The sequence below is a fragment of the Zalophus californianus genome, chromosome 6, assembly GCF_009762305.2.
Source record: "Zalophus californianus isolate mZalCal1 chromosome 6, mZalCal1.pri.v2, whole genome shotgun sequence".
NCBI lineage: Eukaryota > Metazoa > Chordata > Mammalia > Carnivora > Otariidae > Zalophus > Zalophus californianus.
Window position 1 is genome coordinate 10,089,124 of NC_045600.1, and position 10,578 is coordinate 10,099,701.

At 48.8% G+C, this 10,578-nt stretch overlaps 1 pseudogene; it reads left to right on the forward strand.

Moving 5' to 3' along the window:
* The first annotated feature begins 2,111 nt into the window (after nucleotides 1–2,111).
* Nucleotides 2,112–6,720, forward strand: LOC113909357 (annotated as a pseudogene).
* Nucleotides 6,721–10,578: the final 3,858 nt, after the last annotated feature.

Consider the following 10,578-nt stretch of genomic DNA (forward strand, 5'->3'; position numbering starts at 1 on the left):
ACCTTGCTATCTTGTATGTCACCTCCTTCCCTTTCTTATCTGGGTTCACGGCCCCATCTCCCACTCGTTGGCCCCTTACTGGTTGTAAAAGCTTTTGTTTGCGAAACCCACCACCCTCCTCCCCCAAAGAGTTGATCTCTCAGGTCCCTTCTGGCCATGAGTTTTGATGGCTAGCCTGGCTTCACTCACGTCTCCAACAATCTCATTTTAAAGAGGAAGCTCAGAGAGATGAACCATTTGTGTCCTGGGTCCACAGCTAGCGAGGGATCGAAGCGGGTTAGAACCCAGGCCTGTCTGACGCTAAAAAGTGTGCTTTTAACCAGCTCCTCCCCTCCACGTCAACCCTCTGCCACCGGCGTCTCCGAGGCCCCTGCCACCCGAGCGCAGGGTGGGGACTCGGGTGCTGTCCGGGGAGCCGGGGAGCTGACTGTGGGGCCCACAGAGTGTGGGGACCGGCACTGAGACTCATCATGGGGCCAGCTCAAGAAAGGTTTCTAGGGGCTGCAGCTGGGCATGAGCGTTTAGTGGGAACAACCCTGACACTCAGAGGAACTTGTCATTAAGCTCCCAGTGACAGGAGGACCATCGGGGCATCTGCGTTCCCAAGGTGACAGGTGAGGAGATTTGCTGCGGTCTCCCGAAGCCCTGCCACAGCATGTCACAGCAGAATCCTGGGACCCCCCGCTAAGAAAGGGCCCTCACCCAAGGAGCATGAACACCTCCGTCTCACCGGGTCCAGTGAATGCCGTGGGCCCAGTGAGCCAAGCCGGGACTCAGTGGACCCAGACCTGCTCTGAAATGAGAAAAGTCTGTCCAACTTGGAAAAATGAGGCCTTCCAAGTGGGCCATGTGCTCTGAACCCCTCCTCCCCCTGCACAAGGGCACTTTGACCCCAGGAGACCCTGGGCAATGTCTGAAGAATTTTTGTTTGTCTTACGTAGGAGTCACGAGATTGCTACTGGCATCATGTTTTGTCTAGGATGCGTCTGAACATCCTACAATGCACAGGACAGCCGCTCCCAGCATGGAATCTTCCAGCCCAGAACGTCAATGGTACTGAGCTCGAGAGCCCTGACTCCCGGTGTGCTCAGCCCTCAGAAGCAGCCACGTTCCCGCTTCAGAGAGGGAAGTATTAGGTGAGCATTTCTGAGTACAGAGCACCGGACCAGAAGCTTGCAGACCTGTCTGGGGCCAGTGCTGCTTGACCAGCCGTGCGGCCTTGAGAAAGTTCAGGAACGACTCTCCAAGCCTCAAGTCATTGAAACAAAAGTAAATGCCTCTGAGTGCCCTGAGGTTAAGGGCCCGCAGCGCTTTTGTCAGCCTCATGCCCCAGACCCAGAACATTATAGGGTCAGATCCTAATCCACTCCAGGCTAAGATGCCCCTACTCTGAGGGTTGTAGCAGCTGCAAGGAAAGGGGGATGAAGTGTACGGAGTCAGGCAGAGTCTGGGCCACCATCAGCCAGGATGGGTTTCTGGCTGTGTGTCGTTGGGCAAGATCTTACCTCCTCTGGGCAGCAGCATCATGTCAATGGGGGCAAATGGGGGACTATTCCAGATCCAGGCATCCCTGCACTTGACCTGATATGCTTCCTGGGTAATCGTGCACCCGTACATTATGCTTCCTGTGCCTTAGTTTCCCCTTATGTGAGACAGGATCTGTGACACCTGCACACAGGGCCACTGCAGGAAGTAGGCAGCCATCAAGAGCATGGACTCCCATCCAGACGGCCCGGGTCTGTGATTCTGCTCCTGCTACTTTCCTGCTCTGTGGCCTTGGGCAGGTGGCTTCAACCTCTCTGGCCTTCGGTCTCCTCCTCTGTGGATGGGCAACGGTCCTGTGCCCTAGGTCACAGGTCATCACGAGAGGACAATGAGCTGAGACAGCCAAGTGCCTAGAATGGGACTCGGCACGCGGTGAGCCCTGTAAAGTCTTTGCTACTGTTCTGTCCTTGCGTGATGAGGACGTAGGAGAGTGCTTGGCCCAGCGCCGGCACATAGTAGAGGTTTAGTAAACTCTGGACGCTCCACCTGGGGTCAGTCAGTGGCCGGGGGACTCACCGTGTGGCCTGACTCGGGCGTGGTGCCCCTCCTCTTTCTCTTGCAGGACAATGCCATCCTCCAGCGCCTGGGTTTTCCTCCTTCTGACATGCTATCAGGTTCCCGGCTCCCTGAACACATCCAGGCAGGATTCTAAGCTCCATCAGCATGCCCCCTTCCCCAACATAGCCACCAAACTGGCCAACTTTGCCTTCAGCCTGCACCATGGACTGGCCCATCAGTCCAACAACAACATCATCTTCTCCCCAGTGAACATCGTGGTGGCCTTTGCGAAGGTCTCCCTGGGGACCAAAGGTGACACTCGCACCCAGATCCCATAGGGCCTAGATTTTAACTTCAAGGAGACACTTAAGGCCACTGTCCACAAAGGCTTACAGCATTTCCTCTGCACCCTCAACCTGTCAGACAGCCAGTTCTAGCTGCCCAGCAGAACTATACTATTCGTCGATAAGAATCAGAAGCAAGTGCGTAAGTTTTTGGAGGCTGTCACGAAGCTGTCCCACTTCTCCATCAACTTCAGAGACACTGAGGAGGCCACAAAACAGATCAACCAGTATATAGAGAAGGAAACCCAAGGAAAAATTGTGGATTTGGTCCAAGATCTTGACAAGACACAACTCTTGTTCTGGTGAATTACATTTTCTTTCATGGTAGGCTTTACCACCAGTATGAGCTGGTTCTAAAGGAAACACGCAAAAATATTCTTAAACACTCACTTTGTAAGCTTTCCTTGGCAGTGTGGGAAGGAGTATGGCAGGGCATGTCTGCAGCTGTTATTCATAGTATCCCACACACAACCACTGTCATACTTTCCTCGATCAACTAAGGTCAGGTGCTGATGGGTGGGACAGTCCTCTTCTCTGCAGGACTTTTCAGAGCCTTTAATGTCCTAGTGTGCCTTGTTGATCCCTACCAGGGAGGGCGGTAAAATGGGCAGTTTTAGCAGAGTGTATGAAGGGACTGGGGTTTCTTGGAACACAACTGCTGATAACTCCAGTGCAGTGAGAGGAGGGACGGCTTTGGAGTCAGAAGCACCAGGGTTGGAATCCTTCCCCCACCGATTATTAGCTCTTTGTGGGCAATCATCATTCCACTTTGAGGTTTCCCCTCTGTAACAGGGACATACTAATACCCTTGTTGTCAGGTGTCTGTGAGGACTGAACAAGTTACAAAGAACACAGGACCACAGGCTCATGTAACAGGTGCTCAACTGAACTTGAATCTCAGCCTGGCCTCCTCCCTGAGGGATGGCAATGTGGGGGGCCTGTGGGCCACGGAGGGCACTCTAAGGTAGTGGAACACCCCATGGAGATGGCCTGGTGGGGGAGGAAAGACGAGGCCAGCATGGCCTCCTTCACTTTGCCGGCTCCTCATTCTGGAGACAACAGTGCAATGGAGAGCCTCAGGCCAGAATCAGTATGTCTTAGGTCCCAGCTCCGCTGTGGGGCTTCTGGTGGGTCTGGCCCCTCTCCAGCCTCAGTCTCCATCTCTGTCCAATGGGAGAGTTGGGTGCAGGGGTCCCCGGGGCACCCTCCCACTCTGACTTGCCCGGATGGGGCCGCTGTCTTGGCGTGGGGGTGGGGGGTGGGGAGGAGCTGCCCAGGCATCTGCATTCCGCACGGTGATCCAGGGAAAGCTTTGGAGTCGGGGGGAGAGTGATTCCCTGAATGATAAGAACCGCCCACTAACAAGGGGCAGAGAGACTTGGACAGGGAGGTGCCCAAGTAGGACTTGGGGAGCTTCCAGATACACCTAATAATTTTCATTAATCATCTTCAGGCCATCTAAGATAAACATAAAATCCAGGTAAAAATGCTTGCTCTGTACACCGGGACTGGAATGTGGGCAGGCTCTGTGCCATGTAGCCTCTGTGATATATAAATTCTAAAACCTCCTCTAGCCTCACTTTAGCCCCACAAAGCCCTTCAGTCCCCTGATGGGGTCCTTGTAGCCCCAATTTACAGCTGGTGCGGCTGAGCCTCAGAGAGAAAAGCCTTACCTGGGCACTCCTTCTAGCACACTTATGCCAGCCTTCTCCCATCCTGGCTGATGTGCACCTTCGACTTTGCAGGCAAATGGAAGGATAAATTCAAGTTTGAGCGCATGGTGGAAGGAGACTTCCATGTGAATGAAAAGACCACCATCAAGGTGCCCATGATCCAGCGCCTGGGCATGTTTGACCTGCCCTGGGACCGGGAGCTCGCCAGCTGACTGCTGAGGAAGCGCGCCGAGGCAGAGTCAGCGCCTTCCTGATCCTGCCTGGCCCCAGGAAGATGCGGCAGCTGGAGGACAAGGTCTCCGGAAACCAACTCTCCAACATCCTCAGGGTCATTAACATATGGTGCTTCCCGGTCCAGGGCCAACCTGGGTGCTGCCACGTCGGGCCCGGCCGCAGGGAAGGAGGGTGGACCCACAATCCCATGGACCGCACAACTGCGCATGACCCAGTGTCCCGGACACAGGCCCGCGTCACTCACATGGCACCAGCCAGGCTCCATGAGAGGGACAGTGCCCACGGGGAGGAGGCCAAAGTCCTGTGTCCTTGGAGACTCCCTCCCCCACCACTCCCCAGTGGAGTGCCCCGAGGGCTGCTCAGAGGAGGCAGAAGGCAGCCCCTGAGACTTTGCAGGACAAGCTCATCCCTGTGACTCTACATTCTCTGGCCCCAGGGGCTGGAGGAACGAGAAATAGAATAAACCCATGCACACCGCCCGTCCCCCTGTGGGAGGGAGAAACAGCCAGAAACGAGACACTCCATGTGTGAAACCCCCTTGTTTCCTGTCATGACAGGTCTGCCAGTTTACGTTTGCCCAAACTGTCCATTTCGGGAACCTATGATCTGAAAACCATCCTGAGCAAAATGGGCATCACCAAAGTCTTCAGCAACGAGGCTGAGCTCTCGGGGATCACGGAGCAAGGGCCCCTGAAGCTGTCCAAGGTGAGTTGTCCCTGGCGTCCGTGGGTCAGAAGGTGCCACAGCGTGTACGGGACCACAGCGCAGAGGTGGTCTGGGGGAGGACAAAGGGACACAGACGCACCTGCGGACCGAGGTCCCTGAGGAGTGCCACCGGAGCCACTGGGACTGGAATGTGGGCAGGTGACAGTGGAGGAGGGGCCTCACGGGCTTCTGCCACATTAGGGACTTCTGCGCTGGTGGCACTGACCCTCTGGGTCATCTCTGGCCAGGGCCTTCCCTTCTTTGGGCCTCGACGGACCCATGTTTACCAAGACAGGCTTGGGCTCAGGGATTTCAAAGAACTTTTGTCCCCTGCGTCTGGGACCCAGGAGCTACTGGCCAATCACAGAGTCGGAGTTAACAAGTGATTTTGCCTAAAGATGACATTTATTCAGGAGAGTGGCAGGTGACCAAAGACACCACTGCAGCCCCATGGCTGGATGGGAACTGAGTGCCTGGTGTGGACCAGGCACAGGGAAGGTCCCTGTCAACGTCCGGGGCCCCAGGGCACTTGACATCTGATACTGGAAACAAGGCAGGAGCCAAGGAAGACGAATCACAGGGAAGTCTCCCTGCTGGGGTTGTGGGCGGCTTCCCAGGGAGGCTGAGCAGGTTGGTGAGGATGGAGAAGTAGGGTCCACCGGTGGAGTCAGGCAAGGGCTGGAGAAGGTGGTGAAGGCCTGTGTGTTGCCTGTAGGGAGGGAGGCTGTGGTTGTGGAAGGACAGGCCAGGTGAGGAGAGAGGCCTGAGTATGATAATGAGGCACAGAGAAGGGGCCAGCCCCCGGGGAGGAAAAGGTTAAGGAGAAGTGTCCTTGAGGCGGTTGGGTAAACATGACCTATTGAAGGAGCCCATAATTACCAGCTAAAGAACTCTGACTTATTAGTCCCCATTCACACACACACACACACACACACACACACACACACACACACACACTCACACACCTTTCTCACACACACACATACGTTATGCACACACACACACATTTACTGAGCACCTACACTGAACAGGGCTCCTCACATGAAGCACCTTAGTGGTCCTGGGAGTCCATATTGGATAGCTCTCATCTTCCCCTTTAGGAAACCAAGGTTTCAAGATGAGTTGTCATCTCCTTGAGGTGACACAGTTAGTTAGTGGGGAAAATGGGATTTAAACCCAGGTCCTTGTGATGGAAAGTCATATTTTTTCTACTATATACACCATGATGATTCAGTTGTAAATTTTGTGATCCTTTAATAAAAATGCTCAAATGGCAGACACCCAACTAGCAATTCTGCTTATTTGTCATTATTTTCATTTTTATTTCAACGAAGTGCTAGAAAGACCCAGGTCCTTGACGGGCATTTGGAAAGATCCCTTCCCTGAACCCCCATGACAGCTCTCATTTCATCACATTGGCCTTGCTCCCAGCTCTGCGTGGGGGCTGGTGCAGCCTGTCTCTGCTTCCAGTAGGCCCCTGTGTCTCTCCCTTCCAGGCCATGCATAAGGTTGTGCTGAGCTTCGATGAGAATGTGACAGAATATTCTGGAGCCACCCCTTCAGAAGAGAGCATCTGGTCTAAGCATCTGTCCATCCAGTTCAACAAGCCCTTCTTAGTCATCATCAAGGATGAGAACACCAACGTTCCCCTCTTCATGGGAAAGATGGTGAACCCCATGCAAAAAATGACCATCCCCTCCCAGGCCAGGCCCCCTCCCTAGATGACATTAAAGAATGGTGGACCTGCCCAAGCATGAGTGTGATGAGCACATCCCTAATATTCTTGTCTTGAGGTCTCCCTTTATATGTGTGGAATCCAGGTCACAACAAGTGTTCATGTATCCACTTAGTTCATATGCCTTGAGCATGCACACTGTCCAGGCACTGTGCTAGGCAAGGTGAAATGTTGGCTGAAACCCACAGTTTAATAAGCAGACATAGAAAGCGAGCAATGACAGGAGATGGCTTCTTGGGAAGTGGGACAGGACACCTAGTTAATTATTTAGATTTTGGTAGAAGTGTAACAGGCAAAGAGGGAAAGAGGCAAGGCTAGGAAGGTGATTGAATCAATAATCAAAATCTCCCAACAAAGAAAAGCCTAAGACTCCATGACCTCACTATTGAATTCTCCCAGACATTTAAAGAAGAATTCACACAAATTCACACAAATTGGACCACTTTCTTACACCATATGCCAAAATAAACTCAAAATAGATTAAAGACCTAAATATGAGATCTGAAACTGTAAAACTCCTAAAAGAGAACATAGGCAGTAATCTCTTGGACATCAGCCTTAGGAACATAGTTTTCCTCAGGCAAGAAAAACAAAAGCAAAAATAAGCCATTGGGACCACACCAAAATAAAAAGCTTCTGCATAGCAAAGGAAACCATCAACGAAACAAAAAGGCAACCTACTGAGTGGGAGAAGGTATTTGCAAATGCCATATCCGATAAGGGGTTAATATCCAAAATATGTAAAGAACTTACACAACTCAACACCAAAAGACAATGTATTAAATTTTAAAATGGCCAGTGGACCTGAGTAGACATTTTTCCAAAGACATCCAGATGGCCAACAGACACGTGAAAAGATGCAAATCAAAACCACAATGAGATATCACCTCACACCTGTCAGAACGGCTAGTATCAAAAAGACAAGGAAAAAGGAATCCTTGTACACTGTTGGTGGGAATGCGAACTAGTGCCGCCATTGACAACATGGAGGTTCCTCAAAAAATTAAAAATAAAAATATCATACAATCCAGTATTTCCACTATTGGATGTTTACCCAAAGAAAATGAAAACCCTAATTGGAAAAGATATATAAACTCCTATGTTTAGTGCAGCATTATTTACAATAGCCAAAACATGGAAGCAACCCAAGTATCCATGAATAGCTCAATAGATAAAGAAGATGTGGTATACATGCACAGTGGGATATTACTCAGTCATAAAAAAGAATGGTGGGGTGCCATTTTTGATGACATGTATGGACCTGGAGGGTATTATGCTGAGTGAAATAATAAGTCAGACAGAGAAAGACAAATATATATGACTTCACTTATACATGGAACCTAAAAACAAAACAAATGAACAAAAAAACAACAACAACAAAAACCAGACTCTTAAACACAGAGAAAAAACTGGTTGCTGCCAGAGTGGAGGGGGATAAGGGGATGGATGAAATAGATGAAGGGGATTAAAAGGTACAAATTTCCAGTTATAAAATAGATAAGTCAAGGATATGAAAGTACGCATAGGGAATACAGTCAATAATATTGTTATAATGTTGTATGGGGACAGATGGTGACCACACTTATCATGGTGAGCACTGAGTAATGGATAGAACTGTTAATCACGGTATTGGAACAAAAAAGAATTCACACAAATCCTCCACAAACTCTTCCAAAAAAATGGAAGAGGAGGGAACACTTCCTAACTCATTTTATGAGGCCAGCATTACTCTGATACCAAAGCCAGACAAAGACAGTATAAGAAAAGAAAACCACGGACCAACATCTCTGATGAATATGGATGCAAAACTCCTCAACAGAACACTAGCAAAGACAATTCAACAGCACAGCAGAAGTATCATCCACCAGGACGAAGCAGGATTCATCCCTGGAATGCAAGCCTGGGATAACATACAGAAATCGATCAATACAATACATCACGTCCATGGAATGAAGAGAAAAAATATGATTGTCACAGTTTATGCAGAGAAAATATTTGACAAAATTTCACGCCCTTTCGTGATAAAAACACTCAGAAAAGGAGGAACATAAAGAGACTACCCTCAACATCACAAAGGCCAGGTATGGGAAGCCCACAGCTAACGTCAGACTCAATGGGGAAAGACTGAATGTTTTCTTCAGGAGCAAGTCCCAAATGCCTGCTTTGGCCTCTTCTACTTAACATAGTTGAGAAAGTGAAATAAACCAGTCATGGAAGGACACGTACTGTACAACTCCACTCCTGTGAGGTACCTAGAGCATCGAAGTCACAGAGACAGAAAGCAGAATGGTGGGGGCCAGGGGCGAGGGGAGGAGGGGATGGGAAGGCACTGTTTACTGGGGACAGAGTTTCAGTTTTGCAAGATGGGAAGAGCTCTGGGGACGGATGGTCGTGATGGTTGCACAACAACATCAATGTCCTTAGTACCGCTGAACTGTACACTTCAAAATGGTAAGATGTCTTTCACAATGAAAGACAACATGATGCAAATTCGTTTAAAATTTGATAGTAATGATAATGTATGACCAACATTTTCTAAATAAGCCAGTGAAATTCCTGACACGTTAGCTGTTACTCCTAATTCTATGGTTTTAATGATAATGTCACATCAATTCGTTAAAAAATATATATATATATCCAACTGCTCTACAAAAAAAATGCCATAAAGCCAAAGATCAGAAATTTTTTAGCCAGTATGACAAAGAATCATTTTAACTTTAAAGAACTCTCTCAAATCTATAAGGAAGACAGCAAGTAACCCAGTAAAATAATGGGCAAAGGATTTAAACAGGCAGTGTACAAAAAAATAAATACAAATGGCCAATGGAAATATAAAAGAATTCTCAACCCTACTCATAATTTAAGAAACACAGATCAGAGTGCCACCTGCCACCTATCAGATTAGCATAAATGTGCAAAGTTGACAATACTCTGCTGATTTCCATGTGAAAAAAAACAGATCTTCTCATACAACAGATGGGAGAGTAGAAATGTGTGCAATCTTGTGGGAACATAGTTTTGTGACATCTATTAAAGCTAAAAGTAGAAAAAAAAATTCTTTGATTCAGGAATTTCACTGCTAGGAATTTACCCCATGAAAATATTTACAGGGGCGCCTGGGTGGCTCAGTCGGTGAAGCGTCTGCCTTTGGCTCAGGTCATGATCCCAGGGTCCTAGGATCAAGCCCCATGTCAGGCTCCCTGCTTAGCAGGGAGTCTGCTTCTCCCTCTCTCTCTCTCTCCCTCTGTGCTCTCTCTCTCTCAAATAAATAAAATCTTAAAAAATAAGAAAATATTTACAAACAACAAACGTAGGGGGGAAAGTTCTTTTTAATTGCAACATTGTCTGAAGAGCAAAAAAAACCCTAAATGTCCACCAATAGGGGATTGGTTACATAAAATAAGGTACATTTCTATAATGGAATGTCATGCGGGCTTTCAAAATCATAAGGCTAGTTCTATATGGGCCGAGAGGGAAAGATCTTTAAAAGAAAAAATAGGGTAAAAAGCAAAATACGGAACAGTGTACAAAGTATGATTTCTCCTGTGAACACACACATTCATTTATCTAACAATTATTTACTAAGCATCTACTATGTGCCAGGCACTGGCTGTGCAGCTGTTAACAAAACAGACAAAATCCCTGCCCACGGGAGCTCGATGAGGGATAGGCGATAATCCTGGTAAGTCAATACCATGCATAGAATAGGGGAAGGTAATGAGTCTTACAGCAAAAAATAATGCAGGGACAGGGTATGGGGTGCTGGGGTGTGAGACATGCTCAGACAGAGTGGTCAGGGAAGGCCTCACTGAGAAACCCAAGGCAGGTGAGAAAGTAAGCCACA